This window comes from Ochotona princeps, chromosome 6 (assembly GCF_030435755.1).
Source record: "Ochotona princeps isolate mOchPri1 chromosome 6, mOchPri1.hap1, whole genome shotgun sequence".
Taxonomy (NCBI): Eukaryota; Metazoa; Chordata; class Mammalia; order Lagomorpha; family Ochotonidae; genus Ochotona; species Ochotona princeps.
The window spans coordinates 79,059,870-79,064,627 of record NC_080837.1 but is presented as its reverse complement, the minus strand read 5'-3'; positions in this window follow the sequence as shown (position 1 = coordinate 79,064,627).

The following is a 4,758-nucleotide window of genomic DNA, read 5'->3' as shown; positions in this document are numbered from 1 at the left end:
AGCGTCTCACGTCAAGTCATGAGAAAGCTTGGTGTCTGGTGAGGGTTTTACTCCTCACTTCAACATGGTTCTCATCCCTTAGTCTCCTAGCAGTAGACAGGCAAATGGGGGCTGAGCTCCTTTCAAAGCTTGCTAGGAATCCTGTTGCCATCCGTAAGGGCTTGCTCTCCTAACCTAGGCACATGTTCGTACCATCCTATTGGCCATTAAGTGTTAACATGTGAATTTTGGACGAGACATTCAGACCACTGCACCAAACCACAAGGCTTTGTATCTTCCCCAAGTTTCATTCAAAATGGAGTGCACGAGTGATGACTTGAATTTCATGGTGGCCCTGGGAGCTGGTTTTTGCTATTCTTTCTGAATTCCTTCTCTTATCCATTCCCTCACTGCTAGCTGACTTCTCGTTCCCTTGACTGTAATTTGTCAGGATCGAGGTGACTTTACCTGTCCAAGCACAATTTGCTACATGCAGATTTGAAATCTCTTGTATCCTCAGTTTGTTTCCTGAATGTCTTTATGTCTAGTGGATGTATCAAACCATTTACTTTTCTGGTGTAACAATTAGATATGTTACTAGGTTCATGTTCATTTGAAATTCTCAGTTTGCAGCTGGTACTGTTCTAGTTACCAGGGGTAATCTGGACAAAACAAGAAGTTCCTACTCAGGAAATTTGTTCCAGTGGAATATTCACATATAGTGTATCTAAACAGCAACACAGTAAAACAGTCAATGAAGGGGCTGGCATGATGGCCTAGCAAGCTATTCCTCTACCTGCAGAGTTGGCATCCCATATGGGTGCCAGTTCTAGTCCCAGCTGCTCCACTTCTGATTTAACTCCCTGCTAAAGCATCTGGTAAAACACCAGGGGGCGCTTGGACCCCTGCACCCATGTGGGAGACCCAGAGGAGGCTGCTGGCTCCTGACTTCAGAACTGTTCAGTTCCAGCCGTTGCAGCAATTTGGGGAGTGAATCAGCAGATAGAAGATTCTGTCTTTTTCTGTCTTTCCTTCTCTCTGTATATCTGCCTTTCAAATGAAAATAAATTTTAAAAAGTCAAAACCACCTTTTTTTCTGTAAACACAAAAGCTGTTCTCATGTCTGGAGAGACAGGTAACTCCTTCCCTCCGACCTGGGTATTCTGTCACACCTGTGCGTCCCTGTTTACTCTGCACTTAAGCCCGTGTCCCTAGACAATATATTGTTTAATTCTGGTAGTGTTTGAGCTTCATGGACAGAAGATGCAAATGCTGTCCCGTGACTGGCTTGCTGTAGGTTTCCCTCAGATTCCCACACCCCACACCCACCCTGCTGGGGACCAGGAATCTTCCAAAGAAAACAATCGTGTACTGAAGATGCACAGAGTTTCAGGTCACTACTGCCTCAGCAACACAGCGTGGCGACTGATGGGACAGTTACACTGTTGGCTGCGGATGATTTAAATAGATGGGAGGATGTGTATCAGTTACACGCAAATACTACATCATTTTGTCTAAGATTTGAGCACCCTCAGATTTTTGGTATCCTTGGGGCCTCCTGGAACCAGTCACCCACAGATAACCAAGAGACAACTAAATCATGGGTAGCTGAAATTCTTTAATCTTTTGCGGTTGCCTCATATTGGATAACCAAAAAACAACTGAATTATGGGTAGTTGAAATCCATTTATCTGGGGTTGCCTCATTGCATGAATAAAATTTCACCCATGTTCTTCAAGACCTCACTTCAAGTTTACAACATGATGAGTAATCTTATTTTGAAAAACTGTAGAGTACAGGCTCTTGGTTCCAATGTACTGGAGCAGAGTTGCAGGGCAGACTATCAAACAAGGTCATTCGTTTGCCACGTGGTTAAATGCATTTTTTCATTTATGTCACCTCTTTGTCAGCATTTGACATTTGCAGACTTTTTTTTTTTTTTTAAAGATTTTATTATTATTGGAAAGCCGGATATACAGAGAGGAGGAGAGACAGAGAGGAAGATCTTCCATCCGATGTTTCACTCCCCAAGTGAGCCGCAACGGGCCGGTACGCGCCGATCTGAAGCCGGGACCAGGAACCTCTTCCGGGTCTCCCACACGGGTGCAGTGTCCCAAAGCTTTGGGCCGTCCTCGACTGCTTTCCCAGGCCACAAGCAGGGAGCTGGATGGGAAGTAGAGCTGCCGGGATTAGAACCGGCGCCCATATGGGATCCCGGGGCTTTCAAGGCGAGGACTTTAGCCGCTAGGCCACGCCGCCGGGCCCACATTTGCAGACTTTTAAACATACCTTTCTGAAGGGTGTAAAAAATGTGCCTGGGTCAGCACGGTAGCGTGGCAGGCCAAGGTGCTGCTCACAGTGCTGGCATCCAGAATAGGGGTATTTGAGAGGCCCTGGCTGCTCTGCTTCTGATCCGACTGACATGGAAGATGCCCCAGTAATTGAGCCCCTGCTGCCATATGGGAACCCAGGTTGGCATTCCCGGCTCCTCATCTTAGCCTGGCTGCTTGGAGAGCGAGCCAGCAGATGGAAGATCGGTTGGCTGATCTGTTTACTCAGCCTTTCCAATCTATTTTCACAAAAAGATGAAATTGTTGAGATTACACATTTATAATCTGCTTATTCAACAGCTTTTTGTTTTGAATTTTTTAAGCTACCGAAAAAAATTCAGAAGTTAACAAAGTTTATTTTTTTCCCTTTCTGAGTAATTTGGGAAGTTAGCTAGGATACATACATACATACATATTTAAATCTGCATTTCCCCAAAATGAGGATGCTTCCTTACATACAATATAATGATCAATACTGGGAAGTTTGGAGCCAATGCTGTGATGTAGCAGGGAAAGCTACTGTCTATGACACCAGGATCCCACCTAGACACCAGTCTGAGTGCTGGCTGCTTCATTTCTGATCCAGCTCTCTGCCAGTGTGGCCTGGAGAAGCAGTGGAAGATGGCCCAAATCCTTGGGTCCCTAGAGACACATAGGAGACCCAGAAGAAACTCTTGACCCCCAGCTCTTGGCTCCCATCCCTGGCCACTGTGCCATTTGAGGAGTGAATCAGCAGATGGCAGATTCTGACTCTCCCTCTAACTCTGCCTTTCAAATTTAAAAAAAAATTTAATAGTGATGCGCTCATCTAGTTCAGATCTATTCAGATTGTCCAGTTGTCCATTAGTGTCATTGGATAGCTCTTTTCCTCCCTTCCCCGATGCATTCCACAGTTGCTCTTCCAACAATGATAGTCTTCGTCGGGACTAAAATTGAAGTATGCAGGTTGGCTGTTTTGTATAATCTGCCTCAAACTCAAGTTTGTACATTTTCTGTCTATTAGAGCTGGGTCACTAGCGGTGATGTATCTTCAATCTCAAGATGCTTTTGCGACCCCAAGAAATTGGTGACAACAATCACCATCTGGCTAAGGTGCTGGCCACTGGCTCTCCCCACGGACAAGTCACTGTCTCTCCTTTAATTAGGACATCAACAGGGAGATCTTTGGTACCTTAAAAATCTATGCCCCTTCAAGCTTTTATTCACCAATCATGATATCCATGGATGTTTCCATACAGATTGACACTCCACTGTAAGGAAGAGCTTCCTTTCTCATTATTGTAATAAGTAAGGACTGTATATTAGCCAGTGCTTTAAAAAAGGCTTTATTTTTGTATGAAAGGCAGATTTTCACAGAGAGAGATGGAGAGCAGTCTTCTGTTCACTGGTTCACTCCCCAGAAGGCTGTGACAAGCTGTCCAAAGCCAGGACCCTCAAGCCTCTTCCGGGTCTGCCAGCTCCCTGCTTGTGGAGGACCGCCCAAAGCCTTGGGACCCTACACCCCGTGGGAGACCCCGAACAAGGGTCTCCTGGCTTGTGGCTTCAGATTGGCTCAGTTGCAGCCGTTGTAGACACTTGGGGAGTGAACCAGTGAACGGAAGATCTTTCTCTGCTTCTCTCTGTAAATCTGACTTTCCAATTAAAAGCAAACAAACCATGCCTTTGAAGTAAGTAAAACTTTCTGCAGCTTTCTATCCACAGATCTGTATCTGTTGGTTGGTCCTGTTTCCCTTTTCCGGTTTGTGGCAAAGGGGTAGACTGGACCTGGCCAGTCCATGTCTACGATCCAGAGCCAGTCATGAACATTTCAGCCTTTAATCATACCCGTGATTAACGGGTAAAATTTCTAACCTTAAAATAAGTTACATTAAGCAAAAGCAATAAACGTTCCAAGACGACATCACACGACCTCTCGGTCCTGGGGGTTATTCACACCGCGGCGGGGCTTGTCCGCGCTCTCCCTGGCGGCTGCTGGGCTGTGGCACTGAGCACTCCCCCTGCAAACGCGGGGACGGCTCGACCTCCCCGCCATCGGAAGGCCGGAGGTCCGCCGGCCCGGGAGTGACCGCCAGCAAGGACGGATTCCTCTGCATGGCTCCGCCACCTGCCGGGGAGCGCACAGTGCGGCCAGGAAGCCAGATCGATCGCTCGAGCTTCCACCTGCCGGGCCTGTGGAGCCTAGCGGCGGGGATCGGCTGGGAATGCCTGGGCGCGCGGGGCGGAGCGGGCGGCGCGGGGCGCGCAGGTTCGCGGGTTCGCGTCCCGGGCGCGCGGCCGGGGCCCTGGAGGGGGTCGGGATGGGGACTCGCTGTCGGCCACCCGCGCACGTGGCCCGGGCTGGCCTGTGAGCCCAGCGATGGCGAGAGCCGCGGGGACGCGCCGGGTCGCCCGCAACCCAGGTTGCCTCTTGCTCCAGGCTCACCCGTGAGCTGCTGTAACCCAAGGTGAC